General features: G+C 41.4%; 1 non-coding gene across 1 annotated transcript; it reads right to left on the reverse strand.

Annotated features, from left to right (window-relative positions):
• Window positions 1-1,502: 1,502 nt before the first annotated feature.
• Window positions 1,503-1,632, reverse strand: LOC130038270 (small nucleolar RNA SNORA24). Its single transcript, XR_008794645.1, has one exon. It is a non-coding gene; the product is annotated as a small nucleolar RNA SNORA24 (small nucleolar RNA).
• Window positions 1,633-17,311: the final 15,679 nt, after the last annotated feature.

The raw sequence follows: 17,311 nt of genomic DNA on the forward strand, positions 1-17,311 counted from the left end.
TGGTTGAACTTCACAAGAGGAAAACACCCAAACTCATCAGAAAATGGGGCGAGGAAATGAATAGAAACTTTCGCAAAGAAGAAATTGAATGGCTAAAAAGCACATGAGAAAATGCTCTACATCACTAATCATCAGGGAGATGCAGATCAAAACAAGAATGAGATATCATTTCACACCACAGAGACTGGCCCACATCCAAAAGAACAAAAGTAACCGGTACTGGCACGGATGTGGCGAGAAAGGGACACTCCTTCACTGCTGGTGGGAATGCCGACTGGTTCAGCCCTTCTGGAAAACAGTATGGATCATTCTCAAAAAATTAGAAATTGAGCTCCCATTTGAACCAGCAATACCACTCCTGGGAATATATCCCAGAGAGGTAAAAAAAGTGTAGTCGAAGTGACATCTGCACTTGTTTGTTCATTGCAGCACTCTTTACAATAGCCAGAATCTGGAAAAATCCTGAGTACCCAAGAACAGATGACTTGTTAAAGAAACTCTGGTACATTTACACAATGGAGTACTATGTAGCTGTTAGAAAAGATGAAGTCATGAAATTTACATACAAGTGGTACTACATGGAAAGTATCTTGTTAAGCGAAATGAGTCAGAAAGAGAGGGATAGACACAGAAAGATTGCATTCATCTGTTGAACATAAAGTAACAAAATGGGAGCGTAACTCCCAGGAGTGGCAGAGATTAGTACCAGGAATTTTGCTCCATGACTTGGAGGCCAGCCACATGTGCTAGGGGGAAAGGAAGCTCAGATAGGGAAGGGAGCACCAAATAAAGTGTGTTGGGAGGATCCTCCCAGGATGGGAGAAGCATGCTGAAAATAGACTATAGGCCAAACATGATTGCCACTAAATGTCTCTCTTGCAAACCCCAGGATCCAAAAGGAGAGAGAGAGAATAAAAGGGAATGCCCTGCCACAGAGGTTAGGGTGGGATGGGGGGCCGGGCGGTGGGAGGGAAGCTGGGACACGTAGTAGTGGAGGATGGGCACTGGTGGAGAGATGGGTACTTGATCATTGTATAGCTGAAACCCAAGCACAAAAATTTGTGAGTCTACAACTGTACCTCATGATGTCTCACTAATAAAAATTTTTAAAAATTAATATTGACCGTATCGTAAACCATGGTAACTAAAAACAAAGTCTTCCCCTCTGTCAAGAATGTTGCTGAGCAGTAATGCATGTTCCTGGCATTACAAAAAATTATGCAAAAAGTTCTTAAATAGTAATACATAAAATTAAAATTGAAAAACAAAGAATCTGTGCTGGAGAGTTGGCACAACAGGCTGGATCTCATGCTTTGCATCTAGGAAGCTCATATTAGATCCCCAGTTCCAGTCAAAACCAGAAGTAAACTCTAAGCAGTGAATTCCGTATGACTTCTAGATGCTTATTAATTCCTATTTAAATATATCAAGAAAACTTAAAATGTAACAGAAATACTTTTTTTCAGTTTTGGTCCAGTACTCTCCAAATTTTTCAGTCCGAGTGATGTTACTGATGTATGACAGAATCTAATACCAATTAAGTGGTGATAGCTTTGCCAATGAACAAGAATATGATCTTCTATGGCCAGGAAGGAAACTTGTACACCTGACAAGTTCCAAAAATATAAGGAATAAAACTGAAGTTTTTATGGGGCCAGGGAGATAGTACAGTCGGTAAGGCACTTACCTTGCATATACCCGATCTATCCCCAGCATCCCCCACGTCCCTCCACCCCCCAGCTTTCCAGGAATGATTCCTAAGTATAGAGCTAGGGGTAGCCCCTAAGCACCAGAAGGTGTGACCCTAAAACAAAACCAAATACTTAACCTTTTTATATATTTTTCCAGTGCTGGAGACTGTACCTACGGCCTAACACTTGCAAAGAAAATGCTCTACTACTCAACCACATCTGCAGCTTTTAATTTTAGTTCATAGTTTCATATTCTTTCTCACTCTTTCCACCCTCTTGTTGTAATTGTTGTTGTAAATACTGGAATTCACAACTTGGTTGTGGTGCTCACATACCTGGTTGTGATGCTTATGCACACTTGGCTGCAGTGTATACCAGGGTTCATACACTTGTGGTCCAAGGTATTATACCCACAGTACTGGATATTGCACTCAGCAATGTGGGTCAGTGTCAGGGTCTCATGTATGCAAGGCAGGCATGCTGCCAATGAGCCAAATTCACAGGCCCTGAGCTTATATATTCTCTAGAGTTTTTTAATTTTCTGTTTGGAGCTTTCCTATACATTTTTGTCATTGTTGATGATCTCTTCCATTGATAACATTTAGTGAGCATAATGATAACCATTGTCCGCTCGAGCAAATCAATGAACAATGGGAGGACAGTGCTACAGTGCTATCATTTGCTTCCAAAACAAATGAAAACCATTGTTTTGAAGTCTTCATATGTTTTGCTATAGATGTCTAGTATTTTTAGAGTATGTTTTAAACTGATGTCTTGGGGCTGGAGCAATAGCACAGCGGGCAGGGCGTTTGCCTTGCACGCAGTCAACCCGGGTTCAATTCCCAGCATCCCATATGGTCTCCTGAGCACCGCCAGGGGTAATTCCTGAATGCAGAGCCAGGAGTGACCCCTGTGCATTGCCAGGCATGACCCAAAAAAGCCAAAAAATTTTTTAAAAAATAAACTGATGTCTTGATCTATCATGGTAGTTGAGTTTCTACATTTACCCATTATGTCTGGTGTTCCAAAGTATCTGGACAGGGGCATGAGGTCTTTTTTTTTAACTAATGTAGGTGTACTGCTATTTGTTCAGCCATTGATTGAATTGAGCATGAAATCCACATTACTTTTTAAAAATTTTATCACCGTGAGATAGAGTTACAAAACTTTCCTGTTTGAGATTTAGCCATATAATGATGGAACACCCATCCCTCCACCAGTGCACATTCTCCAACACCAATGTCCTCCCTCCCCCAACATCCAAGTCCTCACCCTGCCTCTATGGCAAACAATTTCCCTATGCTCTCTCTATAATTTTTTGATGTTTTGATCGAATTTCCCCACCACCATTTAAGCCTGCTGGGTGCAGACACTATATAATTTATTTTCCATTGCTCATTCTTTTTCCCTTTTTAATAATTTTATTTATTGAATCACCGTGAAAGCAGTTACAAAGAGTTCGAGTTTAAGTTTCTGTCATACAATGAAACACCCGTCCCTTCACCAGTGCCCAATTTCCACCACCAAAAACCCCAATATACCCCCCATCCCAAACCCTCTCCCTACCTGTGGGGCAGATGATTTCCACATTACTCTATCTCTCTATTTTGATTGCATTCAATATTTAAAACACCAGACCCACCATTATTATTTGAGATTTTACCCCAACACTCAGATCTGCCGAAAATGCAACAGTAGACAATTTGTTTTCTATTGCTGGTTATGACTAACATATGATGTCATGCAGCCACAGTAGTGGCTGCGCAATTTTGGAATTCCAAAATTTTAACAATTAAATCTGGAGGGATTTCTGCCCAAACCTGCTAGAGTCCAAAATTTATTCCTGAGTCTTTTGGATCATGGCCATTAAGCAGCTTGACCAGGAGCCAGAGAGGCCATTCGTGGGCGGCAACTCGGGGTCTCATTGGGGCGGGGAGGAAAGGGCCGGCTACACCCCCGTCCTGTGAGGTCCCTTGCGTCTTGTCACTGAGGGCCCAAACCTGACTGTCCAATGGCCTCTGGAGGATGGCAGCCACCGAGCTGCCAAGGGGGAGCAAGCGGAGGGACAGCACCCTTTCCCCCCTGGGGTGGCCCGGTGACAATAACCTACTGCAGAGACCAGACTCATTTCTGCCAAATGTCGCTGGGTTATGAGATTTGTTTCTGAGTCTCTTATACCATGGCCGTTAAGCATCTTGATCAGGAGCCAGAGAGGCCGTTCATGGGTGGCGACTTGGAGTCTCTTTGGGGTGGGGAGGAAAGGGCCGGCTCCACCCCAATCCCGTGAGGCCCTGTGCGTCTTCTCACTGCAGGCCTAAACTTGACTGTCCAATGGTCTCTGGAGGATGGCGGCCATTGAATCACCAAGGGGGAGCAGGTGGAGGGACAGTACCCTTTCCTCCCTGGGGTGATCTGCCGCCGGTAACCCATTGCAGAGACCAGACGCATCTCTGCCAAAATCTGATGGGTTCTGAGATATGTTTCTGAGTCTCTGGGATCATGGCCATTAAGCAGTTTGATCAGGAACCAGAGAGGCCTTGCCTCCAATTATATAGCTGAGCCGTAGGTGGTTTGTGGGTATGTCTCACACATACATAACTTTTGGCAGTTTACTTTCTTGGTAAACTTTGCTCCAAATTGTTGGGGTCTGGCAAAAGGCACAGCAGCAATTTTGGGGAGTCTGGAAATCTGAAGGCGCCATCAGGCTGCTGATGCACTTGCCTCACAGGTACATATTGACCTGTTGGCGGCACCCCCCGCCGTTGCCCCCTTTTTTTGGCTTTTTGGGTCACACCTGGCGATGCACAGGCGTTATTCCTGGCTCTGCACTCAGGAATTACCCTGGCGGTGCTCAGGGGACCACATGGGACGCTGGGAATTGAACCCGGGTTGGCTGCATGCAAGGCAAATGCCCTACCCGCTATGCTATTGCTCCAGCCCCACCATTGCTCATTTTGAATATTATGAGTGCTTGCATGGATGGGATTATAAATGTAAATTTCTAGATTGTAAATGATTGGATTCCAGAGACACCTCTGTATGGCACTAAAAAATTTGGGGTTCACTTGGAAGTCTCTGGGCCAGGCTGTTGGTGTACTAAGATGGCATCCGCAGGCAAATTCTGAGTATGACAGCCAGTCTGCTGGACGGTCAGGGACCTGGAGAGGGACAGCTTGATTCCTCTGCCACCATGTGGTCTGGAGATTTAGTCCTGGTACCCGCATACCAGGGGCCTTGCTTGTAGAAGCTCTTGGTTGGTAGGATTCCATCTGAAATAGACGGGAGACTGCACCTGCTCCATCTGGGATGCTCTGGTGAAATTGGCTTGGTGAAATTGGCCCAGAGAGATCTGTGGTACTATGGTGTTTTCTGGGACTCACTGCTGTGTCTCTTGGCCAGGGCTGCTGGTGTGCTAAAATGGTGCCCAGAGGCAAATAGTCCTGGAACCCTCACACCTGGGCCTTGCTTGTGGAAGCTCTAGGTCACCAGGATTCCATCTGGATACTGCACCTGCTACTGCACCTGCTCCATCTTGGGTGTCCCAGTGAAATTGACCTGGTATGGGCCGCGGAGAGATCTCTGGCACTATGGTGTCTTCTGGGACTTCTGCTGTGTCTCTGGACCAGGGCTGTTGGTGTGCTAAGATCCACATTAGAAAATTTTTTAGCAGATTACAGGGTGGCTCTGGAGTTGGTTCATGGGGTTGACTGCCAGTGCTTCCATGTGTTTTGGGAAGTGGAGGGAAGTAGCCCACCCAAACTCTGAGAAAGTGTGAAGATTTCATTTGCAAAACCCGCATACCAGAATTTTCAGCAGATTACATCTTGGTGAGGTCCGTCCTGAGACAGTGGAGTCAGGACCGGGGTATGGCGGGCATTTTGGATTGTGGAAGCAAGTATCTGCTAGGGGTTCTGCTTGGGCGGGCTACCAAACCAACCCAGCCCCCCTCCAATTTACCCCAATCTGGTCTGCCATGCGCAGGTCCTATATTAACTGTGACTTTTGATGTCTTTCGAGATTTATCTAATGGGTCTCTGAAATAAGGTCAATAAATGAGCTTGAATAGCTGAGCCAGAGGTGGTCTGTGGGTGTGTCTCCCACATACCTAGCTTTTGGCCATTTAATTTCTTGGTAAACTTGGTCCCAAGTTATTTGGGTCTGGCCAAAGGCACAACAGCAATTTTGGTGTCTCATGAAACCTGAAGGCACCATCAGGATGCTGATGCACTTGCCCAGCAGGTACAGATTTACCTGTTGGCGGCACCATACCCCCAGGGGCATGGGGTCTTAGAGCATATTTGGTGACTAGAGAATTTGTAATCCCAGCTGAGGCTTTGATTATGAGTAGACCTGGCAAATGACTGTCAATTTGTAGTTCCAAGTGCCTGGTTGTAACACCAAGTTCAAGCATACCTGGGGTGAACTGGGGATTCATAATCTTGGGTGCTGGACCTCGCAATGTCACTGAGTTAACGGGCCTGGATATTGACCAGGTATTTGAAAATCATATTGGAGTTCCCAGGGGTGCCTGTGAGCCAAAATCATTTTGGAGTTCCCAGGGGTACCTGTGAGCCAAGTTTAAGTGGTCCAGTTCACTAACCAGAGGTTTAAGGTTGCCAGTACCCAAAAGCCACTACATACATGGATTCTGTTGCACAGACCTTGGCAGTAATTGGAGAACCAGTGATGGAGCAAATTTAATAGGGGTCCAACTGACTACATAACATGTACCCTGGGTCTAGCAGTGAGAAACTCTAATTTGTCATGGGCTGACAGAGGGTTACCGCAATCATGGAACTACCTTGTTAACTTAGGGTTTGAGAGGTCCACAGGATATTTTACTTGCAGTACTTGCAGTCAAATGTAGTATGGCAGGGGCCAGGTCTATTTCTCAGTTTTGTTTAGTTTTGTCCTAGAGCTTTATTTCTACCACCAGTGTAGTCTATCACATCTAAATGAAAGGTGAAATATTGCGACAGTATTAACCTGCTGGTTCAGGTCTGCCAAGCATAACAATGACTGGTGTTCATCACAAGGCCCAAGGATCTCTTCACCAATAGAAACCATGCTTCTCTCCCTTCCCAAATTTTGTTTGGTACCACAATTGCCATTATAATTTTCAGATAGATAGATGCATGTGTCTTTCAGGACATTAAACTGTGAATGGATGAGGCTTTCTTTGGTGCTATGTTACTTCTGGTTGTACTTTAGTGGTGGAGTTTAACTTGTCAGCATCTCTTCTGCCATTTCCCTGGAAAACCTCTTGAGAACTTTTTCCTTTTTTCTTTACTTTGTTTTGGGTTCACATCCTCAGGTGTTTAAGTGTTATTCCTGGCTCTGAACTCAGGAATTGTTCCTGGTGGTTCTTGGGGGACCATTTGGGAGGCCGAGGATTGAATCCAGGTGGGCCGTATGCAAGGCAAGTTCCTTACCTGCTGTGCTATCTCTCTGGCCTCAGATTTTTTTCCTTTAATGGCTGGAGAGATCGTACGCAGCTGATCCTACAATGCATATGGTTTCCTGAATCTTACCAGAATGATCCTTGAGCTCAGTGTCAGCCCTAAGCACAGCCAGATGGGATCATTGGTGGTGGAGAATGGGCACTGGGGGAGGGATGGGTACTTGATCACTGTATAACTAAAACCCAAGCATGAAATTTTGTAAGTCTACAACTATACCTCATGGTGTTTTACTAATTAAAAAAATAAATAAATAAAACATTCCTGAAAAAAAATTTTAAAACTACGCATTTTTTAAGGTTTGGCAATTTTACTATGATAAATTCATTTTGGTTTTGATTTTTTACGTCACACAAATTTCCTTCTTAAAATTTGTTCCAAATTTTGGTTAAAAGTTAGTTGCAAAAAGTTTTGTTATAGCCTTTATTATTTGTTATCTTCCCTTGCTTTGCTTTTCTTTTAGGATGTTAATTTTTTTACTACTTTCTAAATTTATTGCTTCCCCTAAAATTCTTTTTTTAATTGCTTAACTGTGCTTTATTTGTTTTTTATTAGTGAATCAGGGCCAGAGCGATAGCATAGTAGGTAGGGGCATTTTCCTTGCACACGGCTGACCCAGGTTCTATTTCCTCCACCCCTCTCAGAGAGCCCGGCAAGCTACCGTGAGTATTCCGCCCTCACGGCAACGCTACCTGTGACATATTCGATATGCCAAAAAAAAAAATAACAATAAGTCTCACAATTTGTTGTGAGACATTACTTGTGCCCGCTCGAGCATATCAATGAACAATGGGAGGACAGTGCTACAGTGAATCACTGTGGGGTACAGTAACAGACTTACACACTTTTGTGCTTGTGTTTCAGTCATACAATGATCCAGTACCCATCCCTCTACCAGTGCCCATTCTCCACCACCAAAGATCCCAGTATCCCTCCCACCACCCCCACCACATCCACCCCACCTCATTCCACCTCTGAGGCAGGGCAATCTCTTTTGTTCTCTCTTTCCTTTTGGGTATTGTGGTTTGAACTACAGGCATTGACTGGCTATTGTGTTCGCTTCCCCTAAAACTCTTAAATTTTTTTAATTGTTGTTTGTTTGGGGGCTACACCAGGCTGATGCTCAGGGTTTACTCCTGACTCTATACTCAGAAATCACTCCTGGAAGTACTCAGAAAACCATATTCAGTGCCAGAGATCGAACTGGGTTCAGCTACATTGAAGACAAGCACCTTAACCTCTATATTATCTCTCCAGTCTTAAAATACTTTTTATTGCTTATTTTTAATTGGGGTATTATAGTTTACAGTACTATTGAAGTCGATTTACAGTTGTAAAGCTACTACATTAATCCTTCACCAGTGTTTCAAGATATCTCCATCATTATCCCACAGTCACTTCTCTTACCCTCTTCCCCCAGTCTCCTCAGTTCCCAAATCTATTAATCATGTCTTAGGATTTGTTTTCTAAAATCCCTTTATCTTCATATTTTCCTTTTTGTTAAAAATTTTTAATTTTCATGTTATGTTTGTTTGAAAATGTTACATGTTCAATTTATTTGCCCTTGTGCTTCTTTTGGTTGAGAATTCATTTCTGATTTTTCTTTTATTTCTATTTCCTTAGTTCTGTTACATAATAATTTTCATTTATATTTTCTTTCATAGCCAGTATCATTCTCTTAATTCTTTTAAATGAAGTAATAGGCTATTTTCATGTTTTTCAGTGTTATTTTTTGTCATACTTCTTTGTCAAGTGATGTCGTCATCTATGTTCTTTTTTCTATGATATATAGTCTTTCTTCTCTTTTTGCTACTCATTTATACTTTTTTAAAAAAATTCAGAAGGAGGCTGGATTTGTAGTGGATTTCTAATTTCATGGCTGTTGAGCTCCCTCTTCTGTTGCTTTTGTATATATATTTTTTAAAATATGGCCACTTTGTTCATTATCCTGGCACTGTTTTCCCCTACTTTCATCTAAATCTGCTTTTTCTGAGCTGTGTAGCTTGAATTCTATTCCCAAAAGTTTCTTCTTAATGAGGGATTTTCTTTTAGATTTTAGCCATTAAGTTTTGAGAGTTCGTGGGATTCACAGTGCTCTAGGGCCAGACTGTTCTAGCCTGTTTAGTTTTTACCACTGCGCTGTTGTTGGAAAATGCAAAACCTCTCCAAGTTTCAGCTGCTGCCCACAAACTAAGTCTCTAAACTTTCAGTGAACAATGTTAGTTAATGAGAGATTCTCTGGTCTGTCAGATTTCTCTATGCTACTCTCTGCTCCCTTTCATACAATTGCTGATATCATATATCTTGTAACTCTACAAGCTGTTTTCTTTCGCATATGTTATGTTTTATGGGGGTTATCTTGTTATTTAGTTATGTTGAATAAGATGTCCATGGGCTTTGTTCCAGCTGTACTAGTTTACCAGTTTATGTGGAGGTATTTGCTTCTTGTTTGTTGTATTACAATGTTTATTATAGTACCAATATTATTCTTTTATATTTGTCGTATTACTAACCCATGCTCACCACAGAGTGCAAAGATCCCTGCACCATCATTCAAAGGTTCCCCATCCACCTATTTTAGCACTCCCAGATCAAAGATATTGACCGTATCTCAGGCTTGTATTTAGTAGGAATTGTCTAATCTGTTTGTTTTTATACTCTGCATGGGATCAAGAACATCTGGTACCTTACTTAGTCTGACTTGCTCCAATTTTATCTACACTGCAGCAAACTGCAAGATTTCGTCTTTTCTGAGAGCTGAGTAGTATTTCATTCAATACCATAAATTCTCTACCCACTCATTTCTTGTTGAACACTTTGAGTTATTCCCAGATCTTGGCTATTTTAAGTATTGTGATGACCATAGGTCCTTTTAGATTAGTTTTTTTGTGTTCTTGGGAGTAGATAGACCAGTAGTGGTATCACAGGGTCAGATGCAAACTTTTTTTTTGAGAAATATTCAAGCATTTTTGTTAGTTCCCCCCCACACAAGATTTTATTTTACTAAAGCATCATGAGTTTAAAAGTTATTCATAGTTGGGGTTTTGACATGCTATGTTACATCACTGATAATGCCACCAGTATCACCTTCCCTCCACTAGTATTCCCAGAATCCGTCTCCTACCCAACACCCTCCCCCAGAAACCAGTCTGCCATCTTGACAGGCACTTTTTAAGTTTGGTTATTAAGGTCTGGGTCTCATGATTTCGGTGTTATTGACTCTGTGGTTTGGATATTTAGCTCTATCATTCATTAGCACCGCCTATGTACCTGAATCCCCTTGACTCCTGAGCCCATTGTGTCTCATCTGTCTCCTCCCTTCCCCTCTCACTCCATTTCATTCCTTCTCCATTTTTTAATGTTTTGTTATTGTTATTTTTGGGTCACACTCTGCGAGGTCTACTCTCAGGAATTACTCCTGGTGAAGTTCTGGGGACCATGTGGGATACCAGGGATCAAAACCAAGTCGCAAGTATCTGTGCAAGGTCTTACTCATTGTATTATCACTCCGACCCTCTCCAAACTTTTTTTTTCAAAAAGCTGAACCAAGCAGCATTCCCAATGGCAGTAAATGAGAATTTCTCTTCATCATATTCCTACAGTATCTAATGTTTCCAGACTTTTTGATATAGATCATTCTTGCTGATATAAGGTGGTATCTTACAGTCTTATTGATTTCTATTTTCCTGATGATTAGTGATGATGAATGTTATTTTTTGTATGCCTGTTGACCATTCTTAAGGTATTTTGAGGAACTATCTGTTAATCTACTCTCTCCATTTTTTGATTTTTAAAATGAGCTTTGAGAGTGCCTTATATAGATTGTATTTAACAATCTGATTTAGTGTGACGTGTGATGTGCAAATATTTTCTCCCAATCAGTGGAGTATTATTTTATTTTAAACCATTTCATAGTGCAGGAATTTTTTAGTTTGATGTAGTTCCACTTGTTTACTTCTGCTTTTGTTTCATTGAAAACTCCTCTGAGGTTAAAATCATAGAGATCCATGCCTAAGTTTTCCTCAGTATATTTTATAGATAATCCATATTGAATTAACCTTTGTGTAGTGTGAGATAGGGGTTAGCTTCTTTCTTTCTTCCTTCCTTCCTTCCTTCCTTCCTTCCTTCCTTCCTTCCTTCTTTCTTTCTTTCTTTCTTGGAATGTGGGTATCCAGTTTTCTGGCACCATTTGTTAAAGAGGTTCTCCTTGCTATACTTCATGTTCTTAGTCCCTTTGTTGTAAATGAACTGCCTGTATATCTAAGGGTTTATCTCTGTGCTCTCTTTTCTGTTCCTTTGATCTGAAAGGCTTTGTTCCTGTCCCATGTACTTTTGGTTACTAAAGCTTTGTAGAATAGATTAAAGTCTGGGAATGCAATGTACCCCATCTTCTTTTTTCTTAGGATTGCTTTGTTTGGATATTCTAGGAGTTTCATGGTTCTTTTTAGATTTTAGAAATATTTGTTTGATGTCCTTAAAAATGCCATGGAACTTTTGATGAGGCTTGTGTTGCATCTGTAAGTTACTTTGAACAAAATGGATGTTTTGCTTTATTTAATTTTGTTTCTTCTGGGTACACTCAGCAGTATCCAGGGATTACTCCTAGCTCCACACTCAGGAATCACTCCTGGAGTGCTCGGGGGACTATATGGAATGCCACAGCATGAACCTGGGTCAGTCATGTGCAAGGCAAGTTCCTTACCTGATGTACTATTGCTTTGCTCCCACAAAATAAACAGTTTAATGATATTGATTCTTCCAATCCATGAATCTGGAATATGTTTTTATTTCCTTGTGTCTTATTTGTTTCAGAAGGGAGTTGTAATTTTAACTAAATAGGTCTTTGGCCTCTGTAGATTAAATTGATTCCTTAATACTTGAATTTTTTTTACATGATTATAAATGGGGTAGTTTTACAATTTTTCTCTTCAATATCATTATTTACAGATGCAATAATTTCTGGGACTGGACATATAATATAGAATGCGAGTCTCTTGCCTTGCATGTGGCAACCTGGGTTTGATTCCCGGCACCTCCTATGGTCTCCTGACTTCTGACGGCAGAGCCAGGGGTATACCCTAAGCACAGCGGGGTATGGCCTAAAAGTCTTCCCCTCTGCCAAAGCAACAATCTCTGTGTGTTAATTTATGTAGCCTTCTATTTTACTATATAAGTTTATTGTTTCTGGAAGTTTGTCAGTGGAGATTTTAGGATTTTCTAGGTACATTATTATGTCATCTGAAAATAGTGATAGTTTGATTTCTTAAAGTAAAAGTAAAGGCCCTCCCATTGATCATCGATTTGCTCGAGCGGGCCCAGTAACGTCTCCATTGGAGACTTTGTTGTTACTGTGTTTGGCATATCGAATACATCACGGGGAGCTTGTCAGGCTCTGCAGTGCAGGCAAGATACTCTCGGTAGCTTGCTGGGCTCTCCGAGAGGGCGGAGGAATCAAACTTGGGTCGGCCATGTTGGCTGCGTGCAAGGCAAACGCCCTACTGCTGTGCTATCGCTCCAGCCCATCAATTAGAATTCATTTGATTTCTTTTTCTTGCTTAATGGCTGTGGCAAGGACTTCCAGGGAATATTCTTGTCTTGTTTCTGATTTGAAAGGCTTTCGGTTTTCCCCACTATGAATTATGTTAGTTGTGGGTTTATTGTATATAGTCTTTGAAATGTTGAGATAACATGCTTTAATTCTTTATGGGGATATTTCAGAGTTAAATTTTAAAAATTATGGCATCTTGGAATTGGCAGGATAGTACAGGAGTTCAGGTGTTTGTTTTGCACACAGCCAATCCAGATTCAATCCCTGGCACTGCATATGGTCATTTAAGTAATGCTAGGTGTGATCTCTGAGCAGAGATAGAAGTGAGTTCTGAGCACTCTCAGTTGTGTGTCAAACCACTCCCCACTTCACACAAATTATGCCAGTTCTGCCATATTTCAAGAAATCATATTTGATACTTAATTTTAATTATTATATTTCTATTTTTGTTTTTCAGTGACACCTAGCTGTGCTCAGGGCTAACTCCTGTCTCAGTGCTCAGGGTTCACTCCTGGATGTGTTCAGAGACCATATGCAGTACCCAAGATCAAGCCCAGGTCGGCTGCATACAAGACATTTGAACATTTTAAAAACAATTTACACCGATGTTTTGAAGGAGTATTTGCATATAAATGTGCTTATTCAACAGAAACTGAAATCTGGTCTTCAGTAGTAAGCTTATCCTGGGGTGCTGGGGCAGGGTTTGGATGGGAAAAACACTGAAGCAATGGTGAAGGGAATCTGACATTGTTGGGGTGTGTGGTGCTGGAATGTTTTATGCATGAAATCCTACCATTAACAGTTTTGAAAACCACTGTGCATAAAATAATTGTTTTACGTGAACAGTTTGGTGAGTTTTTACAAATGAAGATACTTCTGTGTTCAACACTATCTAGAAAACATTTTTATCATTCTGGAAATTCCCTTGTGCTAATTCTCAATACCCTAGCCCTCACCATGGTATCAGGAAAAATTCATTTGCTTCTTGTTACTACAGATTTTCCTTTTCTAGAACAAATTTTAAATTTGGTGTATATACTTTTTCTGGATATCTATATTTGATTTTCTCTCTTTCTTTTTTAATTAAATAACTGTGGCTGGAGCGATAGCACAGCGGGTAGGGCGTTCGCCTTCAAGCGGCCAACATGGCCGACCCGAGTTCGATTCCTCCGCTCCTTCGGAGAGCCCGGCAAGCTACCGAGAGTATTCGATATGCCAGACACAGTAACAACAAAGTCTCCAATGGAGACGTTACTGGGGCCGCTCGAGCAAATCGACGATCAACGGGAGGGCCTTTACCTTTACCTAACTGTGAGATAGACCCTTTATATTTGCTTTTTCTGTCATAAAATTTTAGTTATATAAAAGTATATACTTTTTCTGGATGTCTAGATTCTTTTGTTCAACATGTTTTTGTAATAGGGGAGCACTTCAATAGTAGTGCTAGGGAATACTTGGGGTCACTTCTGATAATTCTGAGCTCAAAAGTGTGAGCCTGACTGGTGCTGTTGGCAGAGAGTATTTGGGAGTTCCCAGGGTGCATCTGGTGGTTCTAGGGCATGTGGTCCAGGGATTAAACTTCAGATCTTGCATATGATAAGCATGTGCTCTACCACTTGAGCTATCTTCAGGGCTTCAATATAATGTTCTTGAGATTCATTCACACTATTGCCTATATGAATAGTTTTTTTCTGTTTTAGTGTTGAGTATATTCCTATGTATAGACATGATGCCATTTATTAATTTATTCTCCTGTTGATATAAATTTAGGTTGTTTCAACATTTCTTATGAATAGAGCTCCTATAAATATTTTTATTTATAAGATTCTTCTGAAGACTGTGTGTAATGATTTCTGTTGAATGTTTACCAAAAAGTGAAATTACTGAATCATAAGGTTCTATTAGATACAGCAAATTTGTTTTCCAAAATGGTTCCAACTTATACCTCCATTCACAATTATCAGAGTTCAAATTGTTCTATATCCTTGTGAAAAATTGATATTTACAATATAAAAATATCTCTTAATGAAAGATGCATGTTTTACTAATTTTTTTGTGATGGCGGGTGGGGTGGTCTCCTACACAGTGTCAGTAACCCTAGGACCCACTTTCTAGTGATTTTTGGCCAACAAAGCTGGCAGTTCAATGAAACTACTTGAGGATGTGGTGACTTCTCAAGTTCTGTGTTGTTGGGGACCACTCGTCTCCCCAGCAGTGCTTAGAAGACTCCAGGATAACAGTTGGCTATGTTTGGGGACCAATGTGGCGCCCAGGGATCGAACCATACTATCTTTCTGGTCCTGCTGTTACTAATTTTTAACATAGATGTTAATTTTCATAGAAAACTATTATTTTAATATTGTTTAGGGTTTTTTGTGGTTTCAGGTATGTAACCCAGATTTCACAAATACAAGGCTAGTTCTCTATGTAGCGCTGTACTCAGAGCCAGAAAATTATCATGTTTTAAACTTTCCTTTGGGGACCTGGAAGATAGCTCAAATACCTGAAGCACATATTGTGTATTCATGAGGCCTAGAACCTGTTTCGAGAACTACTAGGTGTAGCTCTGGTAGCCTCCAACACACCTGGGCCCTAGGAGTCCCATGTTTCTGTGTATGATCACTAACTGGGCCCATACTATACTGGACTAAGTATTTATAGGAGTGGTCCCCAGGATCCCCAACTGTTCTGGGAAATACTCCATTTAAAAATTTAATTTGAGTTTTAGGATAGCTTATTTGTGGAGCTCTTACCTTCCAGTTTTAAGACTATAAATTCTATCCCCCAAACTACCCCACTTGCCTGGTATAATTCCTGTGGCATTGCCATTTATGATACCTTGTGCCACAATAAAAGTGTGTGAGCACCATAAACAAGTGTACGAGTACCAACAATATGTGTGCCCCCTGGTCATTGCAACAACACACTAACAAAGGGAAAAGAAGGGGGGAATTCCCTGAAATTTATATGGAACAATAAGCCCCCACGAATAGCTAAAGCAGTTCTTGGGAAAAAGAAAATGGGAGGAATCAACCTCCCGAACTTCAAACTGTACTACAAAGCAGTAATAATTAAAACAGCATGGTCCTGGAACAAAGGCAGAGCTGTAGACCAATGGAACAGGGTTGAATACACTGACATCTCCCCTCAATCATATGCTCATCTAATCTTTGATAAAGGTGCAAGTAATGTGAAGTGGAGTAAGGAAAGCCTCTTTGATAAATTGTGTTGGCATCACTGGACGGCTACATGCAAAAAAATAGGCTCAGAACTCTGCCTAACACCATGTACAAAAGTAAGATCAAAATGGATTAAAGACCTCAACATCAGACCAGAAACCATAAGGTACATTGAAGATAAAGTTGGCAAAACCCTCCATGACATTGAAGCTAATGGTATCTTCAAAGATGCCACGCCACTGGCCGAGCAAGTGAAAACAGAGATAGATAAATGGGACTATCTTAAACTAAGAAGCTTCTGCACCTCCAAAGAAACAGTGACCAAAATACAAAGACAGTCTACAGAATGGGAAAGGATATTCTCCGAATACACATCTGACAAGGGGTTGATATCCAGGATATACAAAATACTGGTTAAACTCCACAAGAAGAAAACATCCAACCCCATCCAAAAATGGGGCAATGAAATGAACAGAAACTTTCTCAAAGAAGAAATCCGAATGGCAAAAAAGCACATGAGAAAATGCTCTACATCATTAATCATCAGGGAGATGCAGATCAAAACCACAATGAGATACCATCTCACACCTCAGAGACTGGCCCACATTCAAAAGAACAAAAGCAACTGGTGCTGGCGCGGATGTGGCGAGAAAGGGACACTCCTTCACTGTTGGTGGGAATACCGACTGGTTCAGCCCTTTTGGAAAACAGTATGGACGATTCTCAAAAAATTAGAAATTGAGCTCCCATTTGACCCAGCAATACCACTCCTGGGAATATATCCCAGAGAGGCAAAAATGTATAGTCGAAGTGACATCTTCACTTGTTTGTTCATTGCAGCACTCTTTACAGTAGCCAGAAACTGGAAGAGACCTGAGTGCCCAAGAACAGATGACTGGTTAAAGAAACTTTGGTACATCTACACAATGGAGTACTATGTAGCTGTTAGAAAAGATGAAGTCATGAAATTTACATACAAGTGGTACAATATGGAAAGTATCATGCTAAGCAAAATGAGTCAGAAAGAGAGGGATAGACATAGAAAGATTGCATTCATCTGGGGGATATAAAGTAACAAAGTATGAGATTAATACCCAAGAATAGCTGAGATCAGCACCAGGAGGATTACTCCATAACTTAGAGACCAGCCGGGTATCCTAGAGGAAAGGGCAGTTCAGATAGAGAAGGGAGCACCAAATGAAGGATGTTTGGAGGATCCTCCCAGGAGGGGAGATGCATGTCGAAAGTAGACTATGGACTGAACATATTTGCCACTCAATGCCTCTTTTGCAGACCACAACACCCAAAAGGAGAGAGAGAACACAGGGGATTGCCCTGCCACAGAGGCAGGGGGAGATGGGGGGATGTGGGTGGGGGGGATATTATCCATGGTGGTGGAAAATGGGCACTGGTGGAGGGATGGGTATCTGATCA

Source organism: Sorex fumeus, unplaced genomic scaffold (assembly GCF_029834395.1).
Source record: "Sorex fumeus unplaced genomic scaffold, SorFum_2.1 ptg000073l, whole genome shotgun sequence".
In the NCBI taxonomy this organism is placed as follows: Eukaryota; Metazoa; Chordata; class Mammalia; order Eulipotyphla; family Soricidae; genus Sorex; species Sorex fumeus.